Genomic DNA, 16,004 nt, shown 5'->3' with positions numbered 1-16,004 from the left:
TTTTGTCCCCCTCCCTGTTTTTATATTACTTTTGCTTCCTTTCCCTTGTGTTCATCTGTTCTGTGTCTTAAAGTCCTCAGATGAGTGAAGTCATATATTTGTCTTTCTCTGACTGACTAATTTTGCTTAGCATAATACCCTCTGGTTCCATCCACATAGTTGCAAATGGCGAGATTTCATTCCTTTTGATTGGCGAGTAATAGTCTATTGTGTGTGTATATATATATATGCACATATATATATATGTATGTGTATATATATGTGTATACACACACACACACACACACACACACACACACACACATATATATATATATATATATATATATATATATATATATATACAACTTCCTTATCCATTCATCCATTGATGGACATGTGGGCTTTTTCCAGACTTTGGCTATTGTTGATAGTGTTGCTATAAACATTGGGGTGCATGTGTCCTTTCGAAACAGCATACCTGTATCCCTTGGATATATACCTAGTAGTGCAATTGCTGGGTCATAGGGTAGTTCTATTTTTAATTTTTTGAGGAACCTCCATACCGTTTTTCCAGAGTGGCTGCACCAGCTTGCATTCTCACCAACGATGCAAAAGAGATCCTCTTTCTCCACATCTTCGCCAACATCTGTTGTTGCCTGAATTGTTAATATTAGCCATTCTGACAGGGGTGAGGTGGTATCTCATTGTGGTTTCGATTTGTATTTCCCTGATGATGAGTGATGTGCATTTTTTCATTGGTCGGTTGCCCATCTGGATGCCTTCTTTGGAGAAGTGTCTATTCATGTCTTTTGCCCATTTCTTCACTGGATTATTTGTTTTTTGGGTGTTTAGTTTGATAAGTTCTTTATAGATTTTGGATACTAACCCTTTATCTGATATGTCATTTGCAAATATCTTCTCCCATTCTGTGGGTTGCCTTTGAGTTTTGCTGATTACTTCTTTCGCTGTGCAGAAGTTTTTATTTTGATGAGGTCCCAATAGTTCATTTTGCTTTTGTTTCCCTGCCTCCGGAGATGTGCTGAGTAAGAAGTTGCTGCAGCCAAGATCAAAGAGGTTTTTGTCTGCTTTCTCCTCAAGGATTTTGATGGCTTCTTGTCTTACATTTAGGTCTTTCATCTATTTTGACTTTCTTTTTGTGTATGGTGTAATAAAGTGGTGTAGGTTCATTCTTCTGCATGTCGCTGTCCAGTTTTCCCAGCACCACTTGCTGAAGAGACTGTCTTTGTTCCCTTGGATATTCTTTCCTGCTTTGTCAAAGATTAGTTGGCCATATGTTTGTGGGCCCCTTTCTGGGTTCTCTATTCTGTTCCATTGATCTGAGTGTCTGTTCTTGTGCCAGTACCATACTGTCTTGATGATTACAGCTTTGTAGTACAGCTTGAAGTCTGGGATTATGATGCCTCCTGCTTTGGTTTTCTTTTTCAAGATTTCTTTGGCTATTCGGGGTCTTTTCTGGTTCCCTACAAATTTTAGGATTATTTATTCCAGCTCTGTGAAGAATTCTGGTGTTATTTTGATAGAAATTGCATTGAATATATAGATAGCTTTGGGTAGTATTGACATTTTAACAATATTTGTTCTTCCTATCCAGGTGCATGGAATCTTTTTCCATTTTTTTGTGTCTTCTTCGATTTCTTTTATATGCTTTCTATAGTTATCAGTGTATAGATTTTTCACGTCTTTGGTTAGATTTATTCCTAGGTATTTTATGGTTTTTGTTCCAATTGGAAATGGGATAGATTCCTTGATTTCTCTTTCTGTTGCTTCATTGTTGGTGTATAGGAATGCAACCGATTTGTGTGCATTGATTTTATATCCTGCAACTTTGCTGAATTCATGAATCAGTTCTAGAAGTTTTTTGGTGGAATCTTTTGGGTTTTCCATATAAAGTATCATGTCATCTGCGAAGAGTGAAAGTTTGACCTCCTCCTGGCTGATTCGGATGCCTTTTATTTCTTTGTGTTGTCTGATTGCAGAGGCTAAGCCTTCCAGTACGTTGTTGAATAACAGTGGTGAGAGTGGACATCCCTCTCTTGTTTCTGACCTTAGGGGAAAGCTCTCAGTTTTTTCCCCTTGAGGATGATATTAGCGTTGGGTCTTTCATATATGGCTTTTATGATCTTGTGGTTTGATCCTCGTATCCCTACTTTCTTGAGGGCTTTTATCAAGAAAGTATTTTGTCAAATGCTTTCTCTGCATCTATTGAGAGGATCATGTGGTTTTTGTCCTTTCTTTTATTGGTGTGCTGAATCACATTGATTGTTTTGTGCATATTGAACCAGTCCTGCATCCCAGGTATAAATCCCACTTGGTAGTGGTGGATAATTTTTTTAATGTATTGTTGGATCCGGTTGGCTAATATCTTATTGAGGATTTTTGTATCCATGTTCACCAGGGAAATTGGTCTATAGTTCTCCTTTTTAGTGTGGTCTCTGTCTGGTTTTGGAATCAAGGTAATGTTGGCTTCATAGAAAGAGTTTGGAAGTTTTCCTTCCATTTCTATTTTTTGGCACAGCTTCAAAGGTATAGGTGTTACTCTTCCTTAAATGTTTGTTAAAATTCCCCTGGAAAGCCATCTGACCCTGGACTCTTGTTTTTGAGGAGATTTTTGATTACTAGTTCGATTTCTTTACTGGTTATGGGTCTGTTCAAATTTTTGATTTCTTCCTGTTTCAGTTTTGGTAGTGTATATGTTTCGAGGAATTTGTCCATTTCTTCCAGATTGTTTATTTTATTGGTGTATAATTGCTCATGATATTCTCTTATTATTGTTTTTATTTCTGCTGTTTTGGTGGTGATCTCTCCTCTTTCATTCTTGATTTTCTTTATTTGGGTCCGTTCCTTTTTTCTTTTTGATCAAACTGGCTAGTGGTTTATCAATTTTGTTAATTCTTTCAAAGAACCAGCTTTTGGTTTCATTGATCTGCTCTACTGTTTTTTGTTTGTTTGTTTTTGTTTGTTTGTTTGTTTTGTTTTTTGGTTTCCATAGCATTAATTTCTGCTTTCATCTTTATTATTTCCTGTCTTCTGATGGTTTGGTTTTATTTGCTGTTCTTTTTCCAGCTCTTTAAGGTGCAAAGTTAGGTTGTGTATGTGAGATCTTTCTTCCTTCTTTAGGAAGGCCTGAATTGTTATATACTTTCCTCTTATGACCACCTTTACTGCATCCCAGAGGTTTTGGGTTGTGGCGTTATCATTTTCATTGGATTCCATGAACTTTTAATTTTCTCTTTAACTTCTTGGTTAGCCCATTCATTCTTTAGTAGGATGTTCTTCAGTCTCCAAGTATTTGTTACCTTTCCAAATTTTTTTCTTGTGGTTGATTTCAAGTTTCATAGTGTTGTGGTCTGAAAGCATGCACAATATGATCTCAGTCTTTTTGTACTTGTTTGAGGGCTGATTTGTGTCCCAGTATGTGGTCTATTCTGGAGAACATTCCATGTGCACTGGAGAAGAGTGTATATTCTGCTGCTTTAGGATGAAATGTTCTGAATATATCTGTTAAGTCCATCTGGTCCAGTGTGTCATTCAAAGCCGTTATTTCCTTGTTGAGTTTTTTATTAGATGATCTGTCCATTGCTGTAAGTGGGATGTTGAAGTCCCCTACTATTATGGTATTATTATCAATGAGTTTCTTTATGTTTGTGATTAATTGATTTACATATTTGGTGTTCTCACATTTGGTGCATAAATGTTTATAATTGTTAGGTCTTCTTGGTGGATAGACCCCTTAATTATGATATACTTCCCTTCTTCATCTCTTGATATAGTCTTTATTTTAAACTCTACATTGTCTTATATAAATATGGCCACTCCAGCTTTCTTTTGTTGACCAGTAGCATGATAGATGGTTCTCCATCCCCTTACTTTCAATATGAAAGTGTCTTTGGGTCTAAAGTGTCTCTTGTAAACAGCATATAGATGGATCTTGTTTCCTTAGCCATTCTGTTGCCCTATGTCTTTTGATTGGAGCATTGAGTCCATTGATGTTTAGCGTGAGTACTGAAAGATACAAATTTATTGCCATTATGTTGCTTGTAGAGTTGGAGTTTCTGGTGGTGTTCTCTGGTCCTTTCTAATCTGTTGCTTTTGGTCTTTCTTTCTTTCTTTCTTTCTTTCTTTCTTTCTTTCTTTTTCTCATGTTTTCTTCCCTCAGAGAGTCCCCCTTAAAATTTCTTGCAGGGCTGGTTTAGTGGTCACAAACTCCTTTAATTTTTGTTTGGGAAACTTTTTATCTCTCCTTCTATTTTGAATGACAGCCTTGCTGGATAAAGAATTCTTGGCTATATATTTTTCTGGTACAGCACACTGAATATATCCCGCCACTCCTTTCTGGCCTGCCAAGTTTCTGTGGATAGATCTGCTGCAAACCTGATCTGTTTTCCCTTGTAGGTTAGGGACTTTTTTTCCTTGCTGCTTTCATAATTCTTTCCCTACCTGAGTATTTTGTGAATTTGACTATGATATGCCTCGTTGGTGGTTGGTTTTTGTTGAGTCTAATGGGAATCCTCTGTGCTTCTTGGATTTTGATGCCTGTGTCTTTCCCCAGGTTAGGAAAGTTTTCCACTATGATTTGCTCACATAACCCTTCTACCCCTATTTCTCTCTCTTCCTCTTCTGTGACCCCTATGATTCTGATGTTGTTCCTTTTTAATGAGTCATTGATTTCTCTAATTCCTAAATCATGCTCTTTTGCCTTAATATTCCTCTATTTTCCTCTTCATTATTTTCCATAAGTTTGTCCTTTATATCGCTGATTGTTCTACCTCATCCATCTTTGCCACCGTGGCATACATTTGAGATCGCAGCTCAGTTATAGCATTTTTTATTTCATCCTGACTAGCTTTTACTTCTTTTATCTCCACAGAAAGGGATTCTAATCTATTTTTGACTCCAGCTAGTATTCTTGTTATTGTGATTCTAAGTTTTGGTTCAGACATCTTGCCTGTATCTGTGTTGGTTAAGTCCCTGGCTGTCATTTCTCTTTCTATTTGGGGTAGATTCCTCTCTTTCTTTTGGGGTAAATTCCTTTGTTTTGTTAGTTTGAAGGGAGAAAAGGAATTAATGAGATAAAAATTAAAATTAAAAAATTAAAATTAAAAAAATATTAAAATTGAAAAATTAAAAACAGACACACACAAAAAAATTGAATAAATGATGCTAGATCCTAAGTGTGTTCTAGTCTGGGTGTTGAAAGGGGTTAATAGATTAGAGAAAAAAAGGAAAAAGAAAAAAAAAGGAAATAAGAAAATTTGAAAAAATGAATACACTGAAGTAGAATAAAATAAAATGATGGAAGTAAAATAGAATTTGAAAAAATTTAAACAAAAGTAAAAAATATAGTAGAAGAAAAATGAAAGAAAAATATTTTTAATAAAAATTGAAAATTAAAGTGAATTTTTTCTCTTCCTGTATTCAAGAAAAAGAAAAACAAAAAAGAAAAAAGAAAAAAAAAGAAAGAAAATTGAATAGATGGACCGGCAAACAGACTGAAATACGACTGAAATTACTTCGTTTGGCCCTAAAAGTCAAACTATGAAGCACTTTATAGTCCATAAACTAAACAGGCAGAGAGACGTGTTCTTGAACAGCGAGCTTGGCCCAGTTGAGCAGGGCTTAGTATAACAGCTCCGCTCTCCACTAGATGGCGCTGCTAGCCTACTGGGGTGGATTATTGCGGTGCTCATCAGTGCGCATGCGCATGCGCATGCGCATGCGTGGAAGCAGTGGAAATGGCATCCCTCAGCCACCCGGTCTCCGGTATTGGAACTGTGTTCTTCCCGAATAGCAATCGTGCACCTGTCCTTTGTCTTTGGCTCCGTCCACTCCCCGTTTTTACACTGTCTGTGACCAAGCCCCAGGCAGAATCTCCGTCCTGAGTTTTATCTCAGATGTGCCTGTTCTTACCGGCCCCTTACTTCTGAAGAATTGCGGCTTTGACCCGCTCCACCCCTCTGCGGGAAGGACTCACTGAGCAATGGCCGGGTGCCGGCTGCACCCAGGAATGTTCACGGGACCGTGCTGCTGCCAATGCCCAGAGCCTGCAGCCGGGTGCCAGCCTGCCTCAGAAAAAGTTCACGCGATCATGTAGCAGCAGCATTTCAGGGATTAAGGCAAATCACAACACGCATCGGGCACCAGGCTTCACCCCCAGCAACCTTGTTCCAGCACCAGCGAATGTGGTTTTTCTCCCGGGTCCGCTGGAGCCTTGCCTTTGTGGGACTCATGCACCCTCTACCAGGTGTCCTCTCAGGAGGGGAACCAGCTCTTCCCATGTGGCCTGAAGACCTCCGGACTCCATTCTGCTCCTGGGGACTCGTCCTTCCCACCAGAGCACCACCAGGTATCGAGCTGCAGAGTTGCAGCCTCTGTGCTCTCCATTTATAGAGTCTTAATGGAATTTAAACCCTCTCCTTTCTCCCTTCTCCCTTTTAAGTTCAGTCCCTGCGGCTGTTTCCACTTTTCCACTTTCTCTCCAGGTGCTTTGGGTGGGGGTTGCTTTTCCCATATTCTGTCCCCCACTTCCCCCCCAACCCCATCTCCATCCTCTCTCTGCACCCAAAAACAGCTCCCTGCCCTCTGCAGTTTCTCTCTCCCCCAGTTCATCTCTCTGTGCCGCGTACCTGCTGAATTCTGTGGTTCAGGTTGTGCAGATTGCTGTGTTACCCCTCAGACCAGTTTTCTAGGTGTGCAGGATGGTTTAGTGTTGGTCTGGTTGTATTTCATGGAAGTGAGACACACACAAAAATTTCCATGCTGTTCTGCCTGCAAAAAATATTTTTTAAGGATTTATACAACACCAGAAATAGTCAATTGATATAATGGCAAATATATTACACCATAAAGTAATAAATAGAAGTGTAGAACTTTTATGGAAGAATGCTGTTGGTACAAAATTCCAGAAAGATCTATGAATCTCAAGGCAGTGAGGGTAGCTTTAGTTGTATAAGGAATTCTAATAAATCAAATAATTGTAATGTAATAATTCAGTCAATGAGCTCTGCAGGCAACGAAATCTGGAATTCCTTTTGGCTCTCAAATGTACAAAGAATGGCCTTTAAAAAGTTACTTCGTGTCCAGCTACCTAGTTTTTACTAATATAAAATGGGGATGAAAATAAGTTAAATAGAATGCATATAAAGCCTTTAATAGTCAATCTGGCTTTTTAAAGCTCTCAATAATATAGCAGTTATTTTAATTATTTTTAACACAATAGCCACATTAACTTTACTGATTCATATCCTTTGGACCATATAACATAATTCATTAGACAGGAATGTCTTTCAATATTGAATATCTTTTTTGCCAAGTTTTGTTCAATTTTTTAGGAAGTGTTTTGATTGTTTATAGTTCAGTTTAAATTAGCATTTTACAGAAAGTACCTCATCTTGCTTTTTATGAAAAATCAAACCGCTTTCATTCATCTAAGCAAATGTATGAGGAATTACGTTTGACCATTATGATTTGATGGATTCATCTTAAGATCTCTTTCTTAAGGCTGAGCTAAATATCAAATAATGTAACTGTATCTATAATTAATGGCAAATGCAAATTAAGGGTTTTGACATGATGCTCATGGGTTTCACGTGAAATGATGTTGATTTGCAAACACAATTGCACATGCGTATATGCACTTAATTACTTTTCCACAGGTGAGAATTTAAATATTTTAAGAAATTCTCCAATATGTTTCCTACTCATCCTTGTTTTTCACCCTGAGTTGTTGGAGTACAGATACCAATGTTTTATGCAATGTGATTGTGTAATAGTTGTGCCTCAGGTGCGTCCCATCCAGCATTTGTATCTCCCACTAAATGAGGTGACTAGTAGTGGCAGTAGTGACACATACCTTCTGTTGGCCAGACAGTCATGCATCGTCCAGAAGGAACCAGGTTCCTCTTGTAACCAGACAGTATCTGTGGTCTTCACAGCCTGCCGGCCCTGTGAGACCTCAGAAGGAGGCAATCGTGGAAAAAGTAGATTTCTCATCAGTGTGTCACTTCAAATTTGGACAGGAAATTCTTACCCTTGGGCTATTTTGAAGACACTTTATCTCCTCACACACCTCAAGAATGTAGGGAACCTTGAGCTTGTAGTCATGTAGTTTGTCCATTGGCAAGTGCCTCTGAGAAATTTTTGTGTTCCACAAGACCCTGAGGTCAGAGACTTGACCACTTAGGCTGTTAATTTGTTTGCATCTGACACAAACACTGAGAACTTATGCCTCGTGTAAAATATCTTCGATGTTTAAGTTTTACTTTTACACAATTTTGCTACATCTTCACATTACCAACTTCTTTTTTTAAGCCCTTGGTATGTCATTTCTATTATACGGAGAATATTCTAAAATCATCATCCCCGTAACAGGTATTTAATGGTATTTGGCAGTAATTCTGAAGACTTACTACATTTTCAATTTTATTGTCACTGGCACAAAGATAACAATTTCAGAACCTTTCTTCTCAATTTTTCTGCCTTAGTTTTAATATACCTGTACTCAATGTTATTTGCAAATGAGTTATTTAGGTTGCTGCTGATAAGTAAATGCCTGTGGGAAGGATAAAACATTGAACAATAGTGAACAACAGCACCATGCCAGAAATGTGAATGTTAAATAATTACTCATATTATCCATTGCTTCATCCTCCAGTGATAGCTAGTTGTCTCTATTTAATTAGGAATATTTGTTGTACATGAGAAGAGCCTAAGTCTAACTAGGTAGGTGGGAAAATGAATGTGATTTTTTAAAAATTTCACTTAACTGACAACATTGGGAGAGTGCAGAGAAAAGTACTTTTAAAACACAATTAAATGATACATGAATATCAAAAGAAAAAAAAACACATTAAATGTAAATTACCTAATTTGCCTCAATGGAATTCTTTTCCTTTATTGTACATTATTGGACTTTATTTGTGAATAATTTTTGAGGATATTTGCCTGTATATTTCTATTGGTCTGTGTTTCTGGGTTTTTGTTTTTTGTTTTTGCAAAGGTGGGTGGCTATTTTATTTTTATGTATTTATTTTTAATGATTTTAATGAGAGTTGACATAGAATATTATATTAGTTTCAGGTGTAGTCATGGTGATTCCACATTTATCCACATTATAATACAATCATCACAATAAAGCTTTTTATATCGATCACCATACAAAATTAATACAATATTGTTGCCTATATTCCCCATGTTATAATTTACATCCCTGTGATTTATTTATTGTATAACTGAAAGTTTGTACCACTTACTTTCTTTTGCCTATTTCAGACATTCCTTTTTCCCTCCTTCCTTATGTCAATCACAACTTTAGCCTCTCTGTATATGTCTGCTTCCGTTTTGTTTGTTTTTAGATTCCACACTATCAGCTAAATCATATGGTGCGTGTGTTTCTCTGTCTGACTAATTTCATTTAGGATAAAATCCTCCAGATCCATTTTCATTACTTTCAGGACTGGTTATTGGTCATGAACTCCTTTAGTTTCATTTGTCTGAATGAGTCTTTACCTCGCCTTCTATTCTGAAGATAGCCTTACTGGATAGAGTTTTCATGGCTGCAGATTTTTCTCATTCAGCATTTGAATATACCAGGCCACTCCCTTCTGACTCCCCAAGTTTCTGTTGAGAAAAGTGCAGTTACCCCTATGGGTTTTCCATTATAAGTTAAGGATTTCTTTTGTCTTTCTGTGTTTAAGATTTTTTTCTTCATCAACATATTTTGCACGTCTAATTACAATATGTCTTGGTGGTGTTGACTAGCTTTTGTTGATTTTGACGGGAGTTCTCGGTGCCTTCTGGATCTGGACAGTAAAAAAGAGACAGAGAAGGGCATTGTATAATCATAAAGGGGACAAGCCAACAAGAAGATCTAACAATTGTATATATTTATGCACCCAAAGTGGAAGCACCCAAATATATAAAACAACTAATAACAAACAAAAGGAACTGTTTGATAGTAACACAATAATGGTAGGGGACTTTAACACCCACTTACAACAATGGACAGATTATCAAACAGAAAATAAACAAGTAAACGACGACTTTGAAAGACATTCTGTATCAGATGGACTTAACAAATATATTCAGAATCCATCCTCACATGGCAGAACTCACATCTTTTTCAAGTGCATATTGAACATTGTCCAGAATAGATCACATATTAGTTCACAAAACAGGCCCCAAATCATACAAAAAGTTTGAAATCGTAACATGCACCTTTTCTGACCACAACACTTTGATATTAGAAATCAACCAAAAAAACATATTAGAAAAAACACAAATACATGGGGACTAAACAACATGCTAATGAACAATGAGTCAACCAGGAAATCAAAGAAGAAATTTTAAAAAATACATCAAAAGAAATGAAAATTAAAACAAAACTGTGCAAAACCTTTGGGATGCAGAAAAAGTGGTCATAAGGGGGAAGTATACAGCAATGTGGGTCTACTTCAAGAAGCAAGAAAATCTCAAAAAAACAACCACAAAATGATGACTGGATAAAAAAGAGGTTTTATAGGGGCACCTGGGTGGCTCAGTTGGTTCAGCGTCTGACTTTATAGCTCAGGTCATGGTCTCGCAGTTCATGGGTTTGAGCCTCGTGTCGGGCTCTGTGCTGACAGCTCAGAGCCTGGAGCCTGCTTTGGATTGTGTGCCTCCCTCTCTCTCTCTGCCCCTCCCCTGCTCATGCTCTGTCTCTGTCTCACAAAAAAAATAAACATAAAACATTAAAAAATAAAAAAGAGATTATATATGTGTATACATATATGCATATATATATATATATATTCAATGGAATGTTTTTAGGAGACAACAAAAAGAAATCTTTCCATTTGCAACAACCTGGGTGGAGGTAGAGACAATTATGCTAAGTGAAATAGTCAAGTGGAGAAAGACAAATGCAATATGTTTTCACTCATATGTGGATTTTAAGAAACAAAGCAAACAAAGGGAATAAAGAGAGAGAGAGAGAGAGGCAAGGCAAGAAACAGACACTTAACTATATATAACAACCTGATGGTGACCATAGGAGATGTAGGTGGGGGAATGAGTGAAATACGTGATGGGGATTACGGAGTGCACTTGCTCCGATGAGCACTAGTTTATGTATGGAAGTGTTGAATCACTACGTTGCACACCTGTAACGAAACGTTACACTGTATGTCAGTTAACAGGAATTTAAACAAAAACTTAAATAAAAAGTATCGTTTGGATATTCAGAGTCTTTTGTGATTTCATACCATCTTTAAGGTAGTTTAATCTAGTTCTGTGAAAAATGCCATTGGTATTTTCATAGGGATTACATTGAATCCGTAGGTTGTTTTGTGTAATATGGATATTTTCACAATATTAATTCTTCCAGTCCATGAGCAAGGTATATCTTCCCATTTACTGATTTATGTCATCTTTGAATTTCTTTTATCAATGTCTGATAGTTTTCATAATGTAGGACTTACTTCCTTGGTTATATTTATTCTTCAGTAATTTATTCTTATAAACATAAATGGGATTGTTTTTTTCATTTCTGTGTCTCATAGTTTTTTACTAGTGTGCAGAAAAGAACCCACAGTTTTCTGCATATTAATTTTGTATTCTGAAACCTAACTGATTTTATTTATTCTAATCATTTTGGTTTTGGTTTTGGTTTTGGTTTTTTGTTTTTTGTTTTTTTTTTGTTTTTTTTTGTTATTGTCAGTGTTTTGTATATTTTTGGCAGAGCTTTTAGGTTTTTCTATCTAGAGAATCCTGTCATTTGAAAATAGGGACCATTTTGCATTGCCCTTATCAATTTCGGTGTCTTTTATTTCTTTTTCTTTCAGATTACTCTGGCTAGAAATACTGTGATGAATAAAAGTTAAGAGTGGACATCTGGTCCTGGATATGTATTTTTATTGGGAGTTTTTTGCCTACTGATTCAATTTATCTACTATTAATTAGTCTCTTTAGATTTTATTCCTGATTCAATCTTGAAAATTTGAATATTTTTAGGTATTGGTCCAATTCTTCTAGATTGTCCAGTTTGTTGGCATATAACTCTTCACATAGGTCTCTTATGATCATCTGTATTTCGGAAGTGTGGGTTGTCCCTTCTGCTCCTAGTTTCTGAAGGTATTTACCTGGGTCCTCACCCTTTTTTTCCTGATAATTCTGGTTAATGTTTTATCAATTCTCTATACTTTTTCCATGAAGCAGCTCTTTTGGTTTCATTGATCTTTTCTATTGTTTTTATAGCCTCATTTCCAATTATTTCCATTCTCATCTTTACTATTTCATCCTTCTAAAAAGAAGAGCATGGAAAGTTATAAATCTCTGGGTAAATATGAAAGACAATCTTCTGTTAATTTCTATGCAGTCTGCATAAGTATTCAGAGCAAAGTTTGCAAAACTGTTTTCCAGCGTATACAGTGTATGTAGGATGTAACACATATGAAACTATGCCGTAATGGGACAAGGGGGTAATCATATTTTTAAAGTGTCATTTATTCACTACTGATGCCATCTGAGCTTGTGAGTAGAATGTTTTGTAGGAAGGTTTATATAATGAACTCAATTTCTTTCATATATGGTTGGTTTGCTTAGGTTTCTTTTTGTTGAACTCCAATTTAGTATTTAGCCTTTTCTAGGAAGTTTTTTTATATATAGGTTTTACATTCTATTTATAATATGGCTTTATTAACATTTAATATCTGTGCAAAGAATAATGTATTCCCGAGTTTAATTCAGACCTAAAAGGTCCTTGTCTTTATTTTTTCCTTTGACAGCCTTATCCATTTTTTAAGTCTTTTCAATGAAAATACTCCTGTCCTTTTTTGATCCTTTCTACTGCAGATTTGTTCTGTCATGATTTTGTACTATTTATTATTTTCTCTTATTTACTTTGTATATAATGTCACCTAATATTTGCTTTTATGTTTTTATTTTTTTTTATTGTCCAACAATTTTATTTTCTATACGGTATGGTAGTATGTAAAATTTTGAGAGAATCTTTACATTGTAGCATTTTCTTCAAATATTTATTTATATTCTAGTTAGTTAACATATGGTGTAAGATTGGCTTCAGAAGTCAAATTTTCTGATTCATTACTTATATATAGCACCCAGTGTTCTACACAACAGTGCCCTCCTTGACACCTGTTACCCATTTAGCCCATCCCCCTGCCTATTTCCCCTCCATCAACCCTCAGTTTGTTCTCTATGGTTAATAGTCTTTTATGGTTTGCTTCCCTCTCTTTTTTTTTCCCCTTCCTCCATGTTCATCCATTTTGTTTTTTTTTAATTCCACATATGAGTGAAGTCATATGGTATTTGTAGTTCTCTGACTATAATTTTGCTTATTTGCTTAGCATAATATTCTCTAGCTCTGTCCACATCCTTGCAAAGGGCAAGATTTCATTCTTTCTGATGCCTGAATAATATATATGTATATATATATATATATGCATGCCTGTGTGTGTGTGTGTGTGTGTGCGTGCGTGTGTGTGTGTGTATCCTTTATGCATTCATCATTTGATAGAAATTCACGCTCTTTCCATAATTTGGCTGTTATTGATGATGCTGTAGAAACATCAGGGCGCATGTGCCTCTTCCAATCAGCATTTTTGTGTCCTTTTGGTTAAATACCTAGTAGTGAAATTGCTGGGTTTTAATGTAGTTCTATTTCTTTTTAAATTTTTTTTTTTTCAACGTTTTTTATTTTATTTTTGGGACAGAGAGAGACAGAGCATGAACGGGGGAGGGTCAGAGAGAGAGGGAGACACAGAATCGGAAACAGGCTCCAGGCTCCGAGCCATCAGCCCAGAGCCTGACGCGGGGCTCGAACTCACGGACCGCGAGATCGTGACCTGGCTGAAGTCGGACGCTTAACCGACTGCGCCACCCAGGCGCCCCAATGTAGTTCTATTTCTTTTCTTTCTTTCTTTTTTTTTTTAAGAACATCGATACTATTTTCCAGAGTGGGTGCACCAGTTTGCATTGCTGTCTACAGTGTAAGAGGGTTCCCTTTTCTCTGCATTCTTGCAAACCTCTGTTGTTTCCTGTGTTGTTAATTTTAGCCATTCAGACAGGCATGAGGTGCTATCTCATTGTGGTTTTAATTTGTATTTCCTTGATCATGAGTGATGTTGAACATTTTTTTCATGTCTGTTGGCCATCTGTATGTCTTCTTTGGAGAAGTGTCTATGCATGTCTTCTGCCCATGACTTAACTGGATTTTTTTGTTTTTTTTGGATGTTGAGTTTGATAAGTTCTTTATATTTTTGGATATTAACCCTTTATCAGATATGTCACTTTGACAATATCGTCTCCCATTCTGTAGGCTGCCTTTAAGGTTTGTCGATTGTTTCCTTTGTTGTGCAGGAGCTTTATATCTTGATGGGGTCCCAATAGTTCGTTTTTGCTTCTGTTTCCCTTGCCTCTAGAGACATGTCTGGTAAGAAATTGCTATGGCCAAGATCAAAGAGTTTACTGCCTGTGTTTTCCTCTAGGATTTTGATGGTTTCCTGTCTCACACTTAGGTCTTTCATTCATTTTGAATTTATTTTTGTACATGGTGTGGAAAAAAAAGAAAATCCAAAGCTTTCCTGTTTTTAGCTTCTTGTGGTGTATGCTCATATTTCTGCTCTCTCTCTTTTGTAATATATGCACTTAAGGCAATTAATATTTCACAAGACAAAATATTGCTGTTATAGTTTTATTGTAACTCCTTAAAAAATTGTAAACATCCAGTGTGATTATATATCTGGCTCATATGTTAATTAGAAATATGCTAGGGAGATAAAACCATTCAAGGGTTTGCAAATTGTTGGTGAACTGTAGTTGGAGAATGTTCTATAATGGTGGATGTGGTCTACATTTGTGTTTAATATGGCTAGTATGACTGCTGACCCAATATTAAGCTTTCGTTTATGTTTAATTACTTAAAATTAGATTTAAATATTCATGTACATGTGCTCAGTTATAAAGGTTATTGCAGTGACATCACTGCTCTATATATTTTATATTACTATACATGAAAATGTGAGTGTATATATGTGTATATATGTATATAGTGTATTTTGTGAAACTTTGGAAAATTTTCATGACATTACAAATATGGGTAGTCTATACTAATACATAGATCATGTATTATGTATGTGCATATATATATTTGCTAATTGTGTAGATTAAGTCTTTCTATAGTATTCCTGGTAAATCTGCTTGTTTGATAAGCAGGATGATAGAATTGTTTGAATCTCCATTTATGATTATTTTCTTCCCTTTTGTTTCCAGTCTGTGTTCAACTTGTATTATTAAGTACGTTCAAGTTTTATGAAACATTGCTAATGGTTTGGATACTCAATCTATCACCGTGAATTGTGCTTCATCATTTCAACAAAGGTTTTTGCCTTGTATTTTGACATTACATTAGCTAGAGAAGTTTTCTGGCTTGTGTTGGATGATTTTTTTTACATTTTTTATACTTTTATTGTTATGTTTGCTTCTGTTGAAGGAATATCTCATTAACAATTTAAAAAACAGTTACTTAAGTATAAATATTCTTGGACTTGAGATGAACATTATCCTATTTATGTTAATATAATTTTTAACTTCTTATATAAGTTTTACTGATACATTTTATCTCTGTGGTAAGTATACACACACACACACATAATTAATTGTTAAGTATACCATATTTATCAATTCATTTGGATAAACACTATCATTTCTTAGAACTCTACTTTTTCCTGGTTTACTTATTTTTCACAATATATATTTTATTTAACTTTCCTCTGTAAGAAGATATGAATTTGATATGTTTTAAACATCCTTTTACTGTGCCCTACATTTTACAGCATGTATTCTTTGCTCATTAAAGTCTAACAAATTAGTACCTTTACTCATTTTCAAGCAGTGAAAAGACCTAACCACCCTCACTTCTATTTCCTAAAAATGCTGTATTTGCTTGCTTAAATACAAATTATATATATATATATATATATATATATATATATATATATATATATATA

This window comes from Panthera pardus, unplaced genomic scaffold (genome assembly GCF_024362965.1).
Source record: "Panthera pardus isolate Hobbes unplaced genomic scaffold, ASM2436296v1 HiC_scaffold_6, whole genome shotgun sequence".
In the NCBI taxonomy this organism is placed as follows: Eukaryota; Metazoa; Chordata; class Mammalia; order Carnivora; family Felidae; genus Panthera; species Panthera pardus.
The sequence above is the reverse complement of the archived record's forward strand: the minus strand, read 5'-3'. Positions refer to the sequence as shown.